General features: G+C 41.7%; 1 long non-coding RNA gene across 1 annotated transcript; it reads right to left on the minus strand.

Annotated features, from left to right (window-relative positions):
* Positions 1-2706: 2706 nt before the first annotated feature.
* On the minus strand, positions 2707-16710 carry LOC140188677 (uncharacterized). Its single transcript, XR_011883350.1, has 2 exons — positions 16612-16710; positions 2707-12179 (listed from the first exon to the last, which is right to left on the minus strand). It is a non-coding gene; the product is annotated as an uncharacterized lncRNA (long non-coding RNA).
* Between the last annotated feature and the right edge of the window lie 1176 nt (positions 16711-17886).

A 17886-nucleotide genomic window follows, 5' to 3' on the forward strand; every position in this document is an offset into this window, starting at 1 on the left:
TCCAGTGCTCAGGTGTAAAGGAGCACAAAATAATTGTGACTCCAGATCTGATGCAGCACAAAAAAAAAACAATAAAATAGAGAACACAATAGTAAAAGATGCAATAAACATAAATGCATAAGCTAACTTATATACATTGATTTTATATCCATAAAGTAACACTAGGCACAAGAATGCCTGTATATTAGGCGACTGGCAGGAAATGATAAAGTGGTAGTGGATTAGTGGATGAAGTGTAGATCAATCTTACTGCTTGGGGGAAAAAAATTTTTTTGAGTCTGGTGGTCCTTGGGTGGATGCTACGTAGCCTCCCCCCTAATGGGAGGAGGACAAACAGTCTATGAGCAGGATGGGAATGATCCTTCATGATATTGCTGGCTTTTTTCCAGCACCTTTTTTGTATATATGTCTTTGGCGGATGGGCTGGTGCCTGTGATGCATTGGGCAGTTCTGACTTCCCATTATAAAGCCTTCCTGTCCACCTCAGTACAGTTTCTGTACCATGCAGTGATGCAGCATGTTAGGAGGCTCTCTGCTGTACATCTATTGAAGGGCATGTTTATTGATGTGCATACTCCAGCTTTCTTCAGCCTCCTCAGAAAGTAATCTTGGTTCTGTGGGATGTGTCCTGCATGAGATGAGCACCCTCAGGAGTTTGAAGCTACTCGCAGTGCTGCCAACGTGAAGAGGGATGTGAGTCGATAATCATCTCCTTTGTCTTGTTGACATTGAGGAAGAGATATTTTCCTGGCACATGGTTGAACGAAGACATACAATTCATTTTTTAAAAATTTCCTGTTCCTGGTATGCATGTGTGTGGAAGTTGCTGTCTTCTGTTTGAGTCCCAGTGAGCCTGAGCCTTGTCACCTCGGAGTGGAGCTAATTGTCAGAGAATTTTAAAAATAAAATAAAGCTTGATACCAACCTTTAAGTGGTGGATCTTTCATTTTAGCATGATATCACGGAGAGTCCACATGCATGGAGCACTGAGTTACAAGGAAATCAGTTTGTGTTTACATCTAGTAGCAGACAAGTGAATAAAACCAATCCCCTACTAGCAAGATGGAGAGTTGATAGTTCACAATGATTTGTGACATATCGTCTACTCCTACCTTGTGTTTGCAGCTGTGTTACCACTCTAAGGAGTAGTAGTGCCCAGCACAATAATCTTAGTTATGCAGATATACAACATAATTGGAAAAGCATAGGATGTCCACAAGATTACAAGGCCTTAGCAAAACACATCTCTTTTAATCCTATATTTGAAATTTACTTCCACAGATATCATGGCAAAGGACAGTAGAGAGAGCTGTGAAGGTATGCAACTGGTTATTGTATACTTGTTCTTGGATGAATACGGCATACCCCCAAAAACTTCAAATAGTCTTTTTAAATGAGATCAGACAATGACTTAAGATCTAATAATTTGGGAATCTAGCTCAGCCCAATTGTGTTCTTATCTAAATCTGCTCACTTCCCTTCTATCAGGGATCACTACTGCTTTACTTTGCAGGGTTCTAGGGTGTCCAACCATTGTCTTCATTGGAGTAACTTGAGATATTGTTGCTTTTCAAAGCAAATGTCTGAGGAAGATTCTTGCAACTTACTGGGCAAAGGGATTCTCAAACAAAGTGATGCAGCAGGGAACAGAAGCCACCAGTGGAAGCACTTGGAACAGCCCTAAATTGGACATCAGACAAGATGTGCAAAAAGCTGCTCTTCTAATGAAACAAGGCATTGAACAGCAGAGAAACTGATGTAGCTTGAAGTGAGATGTCCATCATGCTGCTCACCAAAAATAATGGTGTTCTGTTTTGGGCACTCTTGCTCTCTGAATTACAGGGAATTAAAGCCGAATAACCACCGGCCTAGTTGTAATCAACACACCAGGGAGCAAACCTGTAATTTCCTTGATCTATGTGACTGAGTTTTATTGTGAGCCGTTCTCAATGGTCAAATCCTACTCACTACTAATTCCTGTGGTGCAATGAAACTCACTACTAATTCCTGTGGTGCAAATGTGGGACAACATGTATCAGTTGTTCTTGTGCAAAATTGTAAAAACCATTAAAGTATGGAAGATGGTAAATATGTAGTCCAAATTTGCCCAGTGGGACAAAGGTAATGATAGTTGTAAATTTTAAAAGGCAACTTTTAAATGTTTGAAACCGCTTTTGTAAGGAATGATGGATAAATCTTTGAGAATGGATTGGGACTGTGGTTTCTGTGCATTAATTTTTAGGGATTGTAGGCCTATGTCATGTAATACGTGGCCTTATCTTGAATGACTTGCTTCTAGAGTTAGGTAATAATTTTACTACTTATCTAAAGCAGGTGCAGGAAATGCTTTGAAAAGTGTCCTGTATAAAATTGTGGTCCACAAAACTTACACAGCAATCAATTATTCCATGGATGCCTTAAATGATATCATAATAAGATCTTTCGTCTCAAATGGCAAATCTTGTTTTGCAGATTGGAGCCAATTTGACCTTAGGCTAATAGATCGAGTAAGAAGTCAAATACAATAGCTATTCCAATAAACTCATCCTGATGTTTTACATTTCAAATTTCTGTTATTCACTATCTGTACTCGGTAGTAACAATGGAAACATTCCCTGTGACTTTGACTGGATATTGTGTCTCTCTCACATAGACTTCTCCAATCCTTTTAAAGGCTGGTTGAAGCATTTATAACTAAAGTGGCTCTTTCAAAGCTCCTTTATTATATTGACAAAAAGAAAATGCACAACAGTTAACGTAGTTTTCATTTTAAACTCTACCTTCTCAATAACAATAAAGGTAGCATCCTGTGTCCTTTCTAGATTGACAGACTTCAAAGTTCAAATTTCAAATTAATTATCAAAATACGTAAGTATACCATAGTTCCTATATGATCTTCCTTTCAGATCGCTACTGCAAAGACATGACTGACTGCTAGGTCTTTTATTCAAATCTCTTCATTCCATGCAACCTATTTGGTTTCCAGCTATGAGGGTAGCTGTTGAGACACTGACCTTAATAAGTAGTACAGTATAACTAACAAAACCAGTTACTTCTCTTCACATTAGGGCGTGAGTTGTCCAGAGGATGTAGATTTTAAAATGGGAAGTAACTGACCTTTATTTCTATGTAAATTTAATTTGGGTCTATGTACAATGATGTAATATACACTTATCCATATGCTTTAGTTAGCATCTGTGAGCTAGGTATGAAGCTTGCAGCTAAAGCAGATGGCAAATGTTTGCTTACAATAATCCTATGTTTTTAAAAAATCTGAGAAAAACTCTGCATAAAGTCACACTGTTTGGTCCAAATTGTCTCTGCCAGTGTGTATGCTCCACTAGTGCATCCTTTTAATCTTTTCACTGTATTCTTCCATTTCTTTCAATCTAGTTTATCCAACTTTTACGTGTATCAGTTATCTGCCACTTTGTTAAAAATCCTTTCATAAAGAAAAGAAAGATGGATCAGACAACCAGAAAGGTGATTGCATGCATTAATAAACCTACAGTTTTTAAAAAAAAATACATGTACATAATTATATACCTAGTTTCTCCTTGCATTTTTTTTTACAAAACTATAAAAGCTTATTTACACAACAAATGCAAAGTACAAACATTCAGTATTTACAAGACAGTGAATAAATTCAAATTAAAATATGATTATCACTGGCTGTTGGCATGTAGCCATGTGGTTAAGGTGTTCGTCTAGTGATTTGAAGATTGCTAGTTCGAGCCTTGGCTGAGGCAGCGCGTGTGTCCTTGAGCAAGGCACTTAACCACACATTGCTCTGCGACGACACCGGTGCCAAGCTGTATGGGTCCTAATGCCCTTCCCTTGGACAACATCAGTGGCGTGGAGAGGAGAGACTTGCAGCATGGGCAACTGCCGGTCCTCCATACAACCTTGCCCAGGCCTGCACCCTGGAAACCTTCCAAGGCACAATTCCATGATATCACGAGACTAATGGATGCCTATATCACTGTCTGTAAAAGTCAGTTCCCTGGGGGTCCTACCGCTCCCGGAAATCCCCACTGTACCCATTCCCGCAGTATGACCTTGCTGGCATTACAAGTGTAGATAATATTAGTCGAGATTTGTCAGAAACTGAAGCAAGCCTTTTCTGTTTCGTAGCTGAAATCTCACTTCTCAATTGCATCCAATGACGTTCAGACAGAGAATGAGTATTTGCAGACAAGTTGAGTTAAGTAAGTCTTGAAACTGAAATGTACTTTGTTTATGAAAAATGTACATTTGGACAGTTACCTGGAACAGGCTGGTTCATAGGAATGAAAGAGATGGAAGTTTGGTGAGGTTCTTCAGTTCTGGTTCTCCTTAAGGCTACTGATATGAAAGAACTCATTTAATGAGCTAATAATTGCTTAATCTTGGTGTCAAGTAATTAATGTGTTGATCAATGAAATTAATCAAATGTTACAGGTGGTTTAACATCACATCATCTTAGATCTAACTACTTCCTGATTTGCACTTTGTAGTTCAAGTAGGGGTTGGACATCAGTAAAGGTTAATTTAGGATTACATATTGATAAAGGTAACATCATTACCTTGTCTTTGTATATTTAAAGTTACAAAGGCAGCAATGAAGATCATCTACCATCGCAAACACATGAACTGTTATGAATGGATTGGTTGCTTGGTTCTTCCTTGGATGATGAAGTTATCTTCAGAGTCTAAATTTACAGAGGTGCTATACATTCTTCCAAATTTCTCTGCCAGATAAGTTCAATGTTCACACGGGTATTTGTACCAGAAAACCCTTAGCTCTACTCTATCATTTTGGTACAGCCATGTACCACCCAGAAGCGGTTTCCTGCAATCTTGCTCTGTCGAACATTTGAATTTCCTGTTGTACAGAAATGCTCTTTCACTTTCATCAGACTGAGAATTCCTTCACCACTACCAAAAAAAAACTAGAGAACAAGGATTAGAAATAAGTATAACTTAAATTTTGAAAGAGCTATCATGTATCCTTCATCTCCAAAACGTTTTACTTGCATTCACTAAACAGAGATATTTATTAGAGTTCGCCCCCAGAATACCAATCCCCTCACCCAGCTTTGCTTTATCCTGAAATTTTCATTTATTCCAATTTTTTTTTACTGAAGTGTATAACAGCCAGTTAAAGCATGATGTGCCACAGAGCGACTTCTCTGTGGCCCTCCAGTCTTGCCCTATATATCTGATGAGAAATGTTCGATCTATCAATTCCACATGGTACTTGTCTTGCAGTTAGTCTGCATTTTGAAACCTTTTCCCTTATCTTTTGCAATAACCAAGACTTCCTATGTTTCTCAGGTAAGCTTAATTTTACTTCAGAATTGAATTTCTGCTTACGATCCTACAATGATATTAGACCAGGGTGGTAATACAATTTAACATGGACGTTGAAAATTTCTCTGCACTACCAACTGAAATTAACTTCCACAATGTAGGATTCATCAAACCTAGTAACTGTTATCAAAACTAGTTATAGGGATAGGGGATTCATCAAACCTAGTAACTGTTATCAAAACTAGTTATAGGGATAGGGGATCAAATTGAGTGTGCCTGACCATGTCTATTTTATAATTCATATATTGTCTACAACACTTTAATTTTCATCTATGACTTTCACAGTGAATGATAGAGCCTTGGTAAATGTTTTAGAACAGGGATACAAGTATCCGTAAGGTTGTTATAGCCGGGAGCGGTAATGGCGACAAGCTCCCACTATCTATTAGATGCTTCCAATGGCGTGCGCCTCAAATAGTCTCTGAGAGGCAAGTCCAGCTCCTGGCCTTCCCATTAGGCTTAACTACTGAACCTGGCGGAACTGTTTCTACTGACAGGAGGAGGGCAAAAGCGGATTACTTGCGCCTTAAAACCAGTCACTTCGGGCAGATGGGGCTCATCAGCCGTGGTTGGCAGCTCATCTAGGAGAAGGGAATCTCTGATCTCAAACCTCTGCTGCCTTGCGGCTACACCCACTCATGGGGAAGGCTGCAGGAGTAAACCCCCGAGGGGAACATTCTAGAGTTGGATCTAAGGCAGTCCACGCTGCTGGTGCCAGATTGCATTGGTCTCTGTCGCTCCTTTGGGTTCATCAGATGCGTGGAGAGGGGGAGCTTGCTGCATTGGCAACGGGTTACTCTCCACATCGTACTGCCCAGACTTGCATTTCTAGACAGCTAGGACACAACATCCATGGTCGATCCTGACAGTCGGAGGCCTCCCTCCCTCAGTCACTCACAAGTACAGTACAGTACTGTGCCAAACACTTTTTAGGTGGTATCGCCTCCACAGAGCCCTGATCTCAACATCGTTGAGGCTGTTTGGGATTACCAGAAGCAAGCGAGACAGACAAACTCTGCAGAACTGCGGCAAGTTCTCCAAGATGCTTGGAACAACCTACCACCCAATTTTCTTATAAAACTGCACGACTGTGTAGTTAAGTGAATTAATGCAATTTTAAAGGCAAAGCATGGTCACACCAAATATAGATTGATTTAGTTTTTTTTTACTGTTTGCTGCTCTTTATAATACTACTTTGATATTTTGAAACTTTTCATTATTTCTGAAAGCTTTTTTCGCTTCACAGGTTTTTTTTTACAAGTGTCTAAGACTTTTTGCACAGTACTGTATAGATAGTTAGTTACTGGGACCCCAGGAGTTGCCTGAAGGTTACAGGCCGTGAGGGAGATTCTGGTTATAGGACCACATCAACCTCTGATACTCACCGCTTGTGGATCGTAGGGATGAGGGGAGGTGCTGAGATGCTGCAGTGGGAAATTGGGGGAGTTCTTGGATCCCATGAAGTATGGACAAAACAGGAGTAAGAAAGAGAGCAAATGTGGAGATTGTAGCACTGAGTTCAGTTTCAATTTTACTGTCTTACTTAACTATCAATGGACTTCAATCAATCAGTGATCTTGGCTTCAGTGCGTTAATGCTTGAGGCCACCCAACCCCACTCACTAGATCTGACAGCACTCCAGTCCCTCAATGATTAGGGCATGGGACCACTTTGAACGCTCACTCACTGGGACCAAAAGGTCTGTTTCTATTCTATGTTCTTACATAATTTCATTCAATCAGTTGTTTTCTATGACTGTATCAAATTAATCTAAATTCCTTCAACCTAATATCCTTTTCCCCACCTCATCAGTAATTTCCTTTCCTCTAACTAAGATCTTCTGAGGCAAGCACCTTGTGGAATTTACAGCAACCTGCCTGACCCCCAGCCCCTTCCCATCTGAGAAAGAGATTTCTCATCTGCTTTAGAACTCAATCTTGAGTCTCTTTTTAATTTCAGTGTGTTTAATTTATCATGCAAGGCATCCGGAGTTCCATTTATTCCAGGTTTTTGATTTTTACGGCAGCAGTACCATGAAATACATGATAAATAAATATAGAGAAAAAGACTAAGTCATATTAAGTACATATGACTATTTAATAAAGTTAAAGTAAATAGAGCAAAAAATCAGAAATAAAAAAGTAATGAGGTAGTGCTCATGTGTTCGATGTCCATTTAGATACCGAATAGCAGAGGGAAAGAAACTTCCTGAATCACCGAGTGTGTGCCTTTAGGCTTCTGTACCTCCTTCCTGGTGGTAACAGTGTGAATAGCTCATGCCCTGGGTGGTGGGGATCCTTAGTGATGGACGCTGCCTTCCTAAGGCACCGCTCCTTGAAGATGTCTTGGATCCTTCAGAGGCTGGTACTCATGACGGAGTTGACTAATTTTAAAAAAGTTTCTGCAACTTATTTTGATCTTGTGCAATACCCCCCCCCCCCCATACCAGATGGTGGTGCAGCCAGTCAGAATGCTCTCCATGGCACATTTGTAGAAGTTTTTGAGTGTTATCATTGACAAACCAAATCTCCTCAAGCTCCAAATGAAATGTAGCTGCTGTCTTGCCTTCTTTATAGCTGCATCAATATGTTGTGCCCAGATTAGGTCCTCAGACATACTGACAGCCAGCAACTTGAAATTGCTCACTTTCTGCATTTCTGATCCCTTTATGAGGACTGGTGTGTGTTCCCTCATCTTACCCTTCCTGAAGCCCACAATCAGCTCCTTGGTGTTGCTGACACTGAGTGCGAGGTTGTTGCTGTGACATCACTCAACTAACTGGTATACCTCGTGCCTGTATGCCTCTTGTCATCATCTGAAATTCTGCCAACAATGGTTCTATCATCAGCAAATTTATAGATGGCTTTTGAGCTATGCCTAGCCACACAGTGATGAGTGTAGAGAGAGTAGAGCAGTGGGCTAAGTTAGGTCCTTTATTTAGTTGTTCCCTGATACCTCATTGCACATCCTTTCAATTCAGGTGTAATTTTAGATGGTGTACCTCAAAACTAAGCTCTGGTTACACTTAATTTCCACATTGCTTGGACCTTAATGACTGATTGGTACCTTGCTGCCCAAGAAACTTTCTCACGAGTATGATTTCGAAAAGAGATTACCTCCATTAGGTGGCATGGGGAGAACAGGCCAATTAGCAGCTGCAGAAAAATATATCGCTATAATCCGTAACCTCGGGATCTACCATAACTCTCATCATCATTATAACCAATTCCTTCTCTAATGTGGAGGGTAGATCACATTTCTGGGAGCACTATCATCTGTATCAGGTCCTAACTTAGTGATCCTGTAACATAGAACTATGTGTATACTAAACAGCATGCAGTACACAACTGTGTTTCCACAGCCAATGTATCAGATCAAAACTTTTTAGTGTGGCCCTATCCAGTGGTGAGCAGGTAAACAGACTGATTAGAAGAAGTAGCTTCAGGAATATTCCCATCAATGGTGGCATGAGGGCTAAAGATGAGGTTGAAACATTTGCAAACACATTTAGCAGGAAATGCTAAGCACTGGTCTATTCCTGCTTCCTTTTGAGATCCCATCATCACAGGAGCCAGCCTTCAGCCAGCTGAATTCACAATCAAGAAAGACCAAATATACAGCAGAGGCTATGGACAGCAGTATCCCTGCTGTCTCTCAGCATTCTATATCCAGCTGTAGCCAAGCTGTTTCAGTGCAGATACAACGCTAGCATCTCCCCAACAAAGTGGAAAGCTGATCAGATATATTTTGATACAAACAGCAAGATAAATCCAATGTGATTATTTACTGATGGACCAGTCTATTTTCAACGATCAGCAAAGTAATAGAAGATAATATTAATCTGGCTATCAAGTAGAACTTGTTCTTCTCACTAAAGACCCCAAACTTGACTACTGTCCTTTAGAATCCCATCCCGCCCAGATCTCTCGAATCTTCCATCGCATGCCACTGGGTAAAAAGTTATAACACGCTACCAAAACAAACCCGACCAGCTGATGTAACATTCCTAAGTTGGAGAAAATTGCTCCTTATCTTTAGCTGAAGCCAAAACACTCCTACTAAATAGGACACACTACTTTTGCTGGTGGCGTAATGACATCAGCGCCAGACTCCGGAGCAAAGGCTCCCGAGTTCGAATCCAAGTCGGACCACCCTCCGAGCACGCATTCCATCCGTGCTGGGTTGAGCGTCGAGCTAGTCACTCGGCCTCGTAAAAAAAAAAAAAGAAAAAGGGTCGAGTCAGGAATGTTCATATTGTGATCCGGTTAATCCGAAAGGAGACCAATCTTGACACCACGCGCCAGACAAGAATGGCTGACTGTCTGGTGTGACACGCTAAAAAAAAACTGCTTTTGCAAAGAACTGCTAAAGTAAAAATAACTCCCAGCTTAGCAGTAGAAAGCTTAACCAGGGCATTACAAGTGTAATACATAAAATTTACTATAAATTCCAATAGAAATGCATATTCTTTTTTAAAAAAGTGTAGAAAGGGAGCAAAATACCACTCAGATAGTGGAAGGGAAAGCAGCTGTTACTAAAACGTTGCATGTGTGTCTTCAGGCTCCAGTTGCTCTTCCCTGATGATAGTAATGAGAAAGGGTCATGTGTTGTATGGTGGGACCCTTAATGATGGAGGCTGCCTTTTTGACATATCGCCTTTTAAGATGTACTCGATGCTGGGCAGGCTAGTGCCCATGATAGAAATGGCTGACTGTATAACCCTCTGTAGCTTTTCCTGATCCTGCTCATTGCCTCCTCCATACTAGTCTGTAATCCAGTCAGTTACACATCACACAAATCAATCTTCCGTCCTTGGACTCATTTTACACCGCACGCTGTCGGAGCAGTGCTGCCAGGATAATCAAGGACACGACCCACCCAGCCAACACACTTTTCGTCCCTCTTCCCTCCGGGAGAAGGCTCAGGAGCTTGAAGACTCGTACGGCCAGATTTGGGAACAGCTTCTTTCCAACTGTGATAAGACTGCTGAATGGATCCTGACCCGGATCTGGGCCGCACCCTCCAAATATCCGAACCTGCCTCTCGGTTTTTTTTGCACTACCTTACTTTCCCTTTTCTATTTTTTATTTATGATTTATAATTTAAATTTTTAATATTTACTATCGATTTGTACTCCAGGGAGCACGGACAGCAAAATCAAATATCGCTGCGATGATTATATGCTCTAGTATCAATTGTTTGGCGACAATAAAGTATAAAGTACAATACTCAACTCTGTACATCTAGAAATTTGCTAGTGTCTTTGGTGACATATCAAATCTTCTAATGAAATATAGTCACTGGCGTGCCTTCTTTGTAGTTGTATCAATCTGTTGAGCCCAGGAAAGATCGTTGGAGATGTTGACATCCAGGTACGTGAAACAGCTGTTTCCACGCTGTCCCCTCAATGAGGACTGATGTGTGGTCCCTCGAGCTCCCCTTCCTGAAATCCACAACCTATTAGTCTCACTGATGTTGAGTGCAAGGTTATTGTTGTAGCACCACTCAACCAGCTGATCTATCTCACTCCTGAATGCCCCCTCGTTACCATCTGAGATTCTGCTGACAACGGTTGTGTCATTTTGAATTTATAGATGGCATTTACACTGCGCCTAGCCACACCATCTTGGGTGTAAAGAGAGTAGAGCAGTGGGCTAAGCACATATCCCTGAGCCTGTGTTGACTGTCAGCGAAGCGGAGCTGTTATTTCCAACCTGCACCGACTGTGATCACCTGATGAGGAAGATAAGGATGCAGTTGCAGAGGGAGGTATAGAGGCCCAGCTCTTGAAGATTATTGATTAACACAGGTTGAGTACCCCTTATCTAAAATTCCAAAATCCCAAAAGCTCTGAAATCCGAAAATTTTAGAACACTGACATGAACCAGAATCAGATTTAATATCACCGGCATATGTTGTGAAATTTGTTACATGACATCGCAAATGGAAGATTCCACAAAGCGTTAAGAAGGTTCCCAGGCGATGCACAGGCCTTTGCAGACCACCGACTGTTCTGAGAAGTGACCTCATATATGTAATAACAGAAGTTAATGAAAAATAGAAAAAACTGTATGAAGCGAAAAAGGAAGATCTCAAATGTGTATTGAAAGAGTGGATTTGTCAGAGTTACAGTGAACATATGCCGCTGAATAGTATGCTGATCATGAAACAAGCAAAGATCTATCACAATGAATTGAAGGTAACTGTGGATATTTAACAGGAATTTACGAAAAGGCACGGCATTAAATTTTTAAAGATTTGTGGTGATAAAGTGCCTGCTAATCACGAGGCAGCAGAGAAATTCATTGAGTTTGCCAAGATCGTCGCTGATGAAAATCTAATATACTGCATATATATATATATGTATGTACATAATCTCTACATATGTGTAATGAACAAAACACAAACAAGAGAGAGTCGAAAGATGCTGGAAAGTGTAAGATGAAGACTGCTTGCCAGTAACACATAAATTCATTTGGGAATGATGGCGATCCCAAGCTATCTTGTTACATATTCCAAATCCAAAACACTCCTGGCCCCGAACATTTCAGATAAGGGGTATTCAACCAGTACTGAGGGAATGATGCTATTGGACAAACAGCAGCTTGACCACATTCAACCTAAAATGCCAAATTAATCTAATTTTGCTTCCTCCTGAGAGCCCTACGATCAGAGAAGCACATTTTAATCCGGTCGATTCATTCCACGTGAAGTCAAGAAATGGGTGAGGCCGTTAGGTCTATGAGGTCTGCATTCCGAAACTTGCTGTGCTTATAGCCAAGCTGTTCCAGCGCAGTTACAACACTGTAACGCTGTGGGAAATTGCCCTGTTCACAAAACAAAACAGGACAAATCTAATCTGACAACTTCACACACAATTACTTTACTTTCAGTCATTAACAACATGATGAAAGCTGTCAACGACAGCACTTACTAATAACATATTCACTGATGCCTGATTTGTGTTTGCTGGAATCATTTGACCCCAGACCTTATTACAGCCTCAGTCCATGTATGAAATCAAACTGAGTTCTAGAGATGAGGTAAGGGGGACTGTCCTTGTCAGCAAGGCAGTGTCTGACTGCATAAGAATCAAGTTTCCCTGGTAAACTGCAGTCTTCAAAGGGAAAATACTTGTGGCTGTATTCATACCTGGCATAAAGGGAAATGGTTCTAGTTGTCAGAAGTCAGTGTGGTGTGCTGTGGCAAAGTACTCACCCAATTGATACCCAAATCTAAAGTTCCACTATCTAAAACACAAATCATGAGTATTTTGGAAAACTATCCACCTTCCCTGGATGGGTGCAGCTTCAGAAATTCAACAGCACCCAGGGTAAAGAAGTCTGAATGGTTGGCAACCTAACCACAGTCCTGAATAGTTATTTCAGTGCAATGCTGTTGCAGAATGCACCATCTACAACATGCAGTGGAGTTACCTGATCAGTTACAAGCCAGCCATTTCTCCTATTAAGCAGGTTCATGGGTACGCAACTATCTATAAGACCATAAGACATAGGAGCAGAATTAGGCTTTTTGGCCCATCGAGTCTGTTCCGTCACTCCTGATCCTTTTTTCCCCTCCTCAGTCGCACTCCCCAGCCTTCTCCCCATAACCTTTGATGCTGTGTCCAATCAAGAACCTGTCAAGCTCTGCCTTAAATAAACCCAACAACCTGACCTCCACAGTTGCCTATGGTAATAAATTCCACAAGTTCATCCTCTGGCTAAAGAAATTTCTCCACATCTCTGTTTTAAATGGATGCTCCTTTATCCTGAGGCTGTGCCCTCTTGTCCTAGACTCCCCCACCATGGGAAACATCCTTTCCACATCTACTATGTCTGGGCCTTTCAACATTTCAAAGGTTTCATTGAGATCCCCCCTCCCCATCCTTCGAAATTCCAACAAGTACAGACCCAGAGCTACCAAATGTTCCTCGTATGATAGCCCTTGTGAACCTCCTCTGGACCCTCTCCAATGCCAGCACATATTTTCTTAGATGAGGAGTACAGAACCATTCACAATGCTCAAGGTGAGGCCTCCCCAGTGCCTTATAAAGCCTCAGCATCACATCCCTGCTCTTATATTCTAGACCTCTTGAAATGAATGCTAACACTGCATTTGCCTTCCTCACCACCAACTCAACCTGCAAGTTAACCTTCAGGTTGTTCTGCACAGGGACTCCCAAGTCCTTTTGCATCTCAGATTTTTGGATTTTCTCCCCACTTGCATGTCCCTCCTGCTGAGCACACAATCCTGACGTGGAAATACCTTGCCTTTTCTTCATCACTCCTGAGTCTAGATCCTGGAACTCCCAACCCAATACATAGAAAATCCAAGAAAGACTGCAGTGATTCAAGAATGTGGCTCACCCCTACCTCCTCAGGTGCCACCATGGAGATACAGCAAAGTTTGGTCTTGCTACTGACAAGCATAAAACTGAGTAAAATAATTGCAGGAAGAAAAAAACAATTAACTCCTTACCAAATCTAGATGAGAAACAGTTCAAATGGGTTCCAGTGTTAAATAATACAGTGAGGGTGTGGAACGAGCTGCCAGCACAAATGGTGCACGTGAGCTTGATTTCAACATTTAAGAGAAGTCTGGATAGGCACACGGATGGTAGGGGTATGGAGGGCTATGGTCCTGGTGCAGGTCGATGGGAATAGACAGTTTAAATAGTTCAGCATGAACTAGATGGGCTGAAGTGTCATACTATTCTATGACTTCAATCAAAGTACAATAAAATTTATTGTACATACAGACTGTCCAATTATTCCCTCTGAAGCATTTTAAGAACATGATGATGCAAAACACACCTGTCCCCTTTTGCTTGATATCAATATAGTCTTCTGGTTATTTCACTTAATTTCAATATTGGTCTGCATGCAAGTACATGCAAGAACGGCTTATGTTCTGATTGGTCAGTGAGATTTTCTGTTAAATAGTCCCGCCTCAGTTCCGTTCTTGCTTATTAATAATCTTCATTACTGAAAAGTTATCAGGTCTTTTGATCATTTTCCCAACCAGAATAATCTGAGTTTTCCTGTTTTGAGAATATTACAGTTGAGCACTCGTGAGTGGGTTTGCTTGACAAACCTGGTAGAATTCTTTGAGGAGTTAACAAGCAGGATAGACAAAGGAGAATCAATGGATGTCGTGTGCTTGGATTTCCGGAAGGTCTTTGAGAAAGTAGTGTACAGGAGGCTGCTTAGTCCATGGTATTACAGAAAGGACACTTATGGGGCTAGAGCATTGGCTGATTGGCAGGAGGCAAAGAGTGGGGATAAAAGGAGCCTTTTCTGATTGGCTGCCAGTGACTAGTGGTGATCCACAGGAATCGACGTTGGGACCACTTCTTTTTATATTGTACACCAGTGCTTTGCATGACGGAATTGATGGCTTTGTGGCCAAGTTTGTGGATGATACGAAGGTTGGTGGAGGGGCGGGTAGTGTTGAGGAAGCAGGTAGGCTGCAGAAGTACTTAGACACCTTAGGAGAATGGGCAAAGAAGTTTCAGATGGAATACAATGTCAGGAAGTCTATGGTCATGCATCTGGTACAAGGAATAAAAACTTAGACTATTTTCTAAACAGGGAGAAAATTCAAATATATGAGGTGCGAAAAGAATTGGGAGTCCTTGTCCAAGATTCCCTAAAGGTTAACTTGCAGGTTGAGTCAATGATGAGAAAGACAAATTCAATGTTAGCACTCATTTTGATAGGACCAGAATATGAAAAACAAGGATGCAATACTGAGGCAAACAACAGGAATTCTGCAGATGCTGGAAATGGCAACACACATAAAAGTTGCTGGTGAACACAGCTGACGAAGGGTCTCGGCCTGAAATGTCGACTGCACCTCTTCCTAGAGATGCTGCCTGGCCTGCTGCGTTCACCAGCAACTTTTATGTGTGTTGATGCAATACTGAGGCTTTATAAGGTACAGGTGAGCCCTCATTTGGAGTATTGTGAGCAGTTTTGGGCCCCTTCTCTAAGAAAGGATGTGCTGATATTAGAACATAGAACATAGAAATCTACAGCACATTACAGACCCTTTGGCCCACAATGTTGTGTCAACCATGTATCCTACTCTAGAAGCTGCCCAGAATTTCCCTACCACATAGCCTTCTAAGCTCCGTGCACCGATCTAAAAAGACCCTATTGTATCCACCTCTACCACCTTCACTGGCAGTGTATTCCACACGCCCACACCAGGTGTGAAAAGCTTATCTCTGACATCCCCCTTTACCTATTTCCAAACACCTTAAAACTATGCCCCCTCGTGTTAGCCATTTCAGCCCTGGGAAAATACCTTTGGTTACCCACGCGATCGATGCCTCTCATCATCTTATACACCTCTGTCAGGTCACCTCTCACCTTTCGTTGCTCTAAGGAGAAAAGGCCAAGTTCACACAACCTATTCTTATAAGGTACACTCTCCAATCCTGGCAACTTCCCTGTAAATCTCCTCTGCGCTCTCTCTATAGCCTGAACACCCTTCTTGTAGTGAGGTGACCAGAACTGAACACAGTACTCCAGTGGGGTCTAACTAAGATCTTATATAGCTGTAACATTACCTCAAGGCTCTTGAACTCAATCCCACAGATGATGAAGGCCAACATACCATACGCCTTCTTAACAACACTAACCTGCACAGCAGCTTTGAGTGTCCTATGGACATGGGCCCCAAGATCTCGCTGATCCTCCACACTGCCAAGAGTCTTACCATTTAAAAGTACATTCTGTCTGTCTTCAAATTTGACCTATCGAAATGAACCACATTATACTTATCTGGGCTGAATTCCATCTGCCACTTCTCAACCTATTCTGCATCCTATTGATGTTCACTGTAACCTCTGACAACCCCCAGACTATCCATAACACCCCAACTTTTGTATCATCAGCAAACTTACTAACCTACCCTTTATTTCCTCATCCAGGTCATTCGTAAAGATCGCAAGGAGTAGGGTCCCAGAACAGATCCTTGTGGAACACCACTGGTCACTGACATCCACGTAGAATACGAACCATCCACAACCACCCTTTGCCTTCTGTGGTCAAGCCAATTCTAAGTCCACAAAGTAAGGTCTCCTTGGATCCCATGTCTCATTACTTTCTGAATGAACCTCACATAGGGAACCTTATCAAATGCCTTACTGAAATCTACATGTATGAGGGGTGATTGATAAGTTTGTGGCCTAAGGTAGAAGGAGTCAATTTTGGAGAACCTAGCACATTTGTTTTTCCTACATTTACACACTTAGTCCAGCGGCCGTGGAGCATACGGATCCCTTCTTTGTAGAAGTCGGCGTCTTGGATCTCCAGAAGTGGTCCACAGCAGGGGCGATTGATAAGTTGGTGGCCTAAGGTAGAAGGAGATGAGTTATTAACTTCAATCTTTCTGCATAATCACTCAAAGAGTTGAACTGCATGTGCATGTACCGAGAGCCGTATAACTCATCTCCTTCTGGTCTATAATTTCCTGGGTTGTCTCTACTCCCCTTCTTGATCAAGGGAACAACATTTGCAACCCTCCAATCCTCTGGTACTTCTCCCATCCCCATTGATGATGCAAAGATCATTACCAGAGGCTCAGCAATCTCCTCCCTCACCTCCCACAGTAGCCTAGGGTATATCTCGTCCAGTCCCAGTGACTTATCTAACTTAATACCTTTCAAAAATTCCAGCACATCCTGTTTCTTAATGTTTATACACTCAAGCGTTTCAGTCCACTTTAAGTCATCCCACAATTGCCAAGGTCCTTTTCATTGGTGAATACTGAAGCCAAGTATTCATTAAGTACCTCTGCTACATCCTCCAGCTCCACACACGTGTTTCCACTCTCACTCCTGATTGGTCCTATTCTCTCATGGCTCATCCTCTTGCTCTTCACATACTTGTAGAATGCCTCGGTGTTTTCCTTAATCCTGCTCACCAAGGCCTTTTTGTGGTTCCTTCTAGCTCTCCTAATTTCATTCTTGAACTCCTTCCTGGCACCCTTGTAATTTTCTAGAGCTCTAACAGTATCTAGTTTCTTGAACCCTTCGTAAACTTTTCTTCTTAACTAGATTTTCTACATCCTTTGTACACCATGGTTCTTTTACCCTACCATCCTTTTCCTGCCTCAATGGAACATACTTATGCAGAGCGCCATGCAAATGTTCCCTGAACATTTGCCTCATTCCTGCCATGCATTTCCCTGAGAACATCTGCTCCCAATTTATGTTCCCAATTTCCTGCCTAATAGCATCATATTTCTCCCTACCCCAATTAAATGTTTTCCCAAATTTTCTGCTCCCATCCCTTTCCAGTGCTATGGTAAATAGAGTTGTGATCACTGCCTCCAAAATGCTCTGACACCAAGAGATCTGACACCTGACCAGGTTCATTTCCCAATAGCAGATCAAGTACAGCCTCTCCTCCTCGGAGAGGGTTCAAAGAAGGTCCATGAGAATGATTCCGGGAATGAAGAGCTTATGTTAAGAGGAGTGCTTGATGGCTCTGGGCCCGTACTCAATTTAATTAAGAAGAATGG

Source organism: Mobula birostris, chromosome 27 (assembly GCF_030028105.1).
Source record: "Mobula birostris isolate sMobBir1 chromosome 27, sMobBir1.hap1, whole genome shotgun sequence".
NCBI lineage: Eukaryota > Metazoa > Chordata > Chondrichthyes > Myliobatiformes > Myliobatidae > Mobula > Mobula birostris.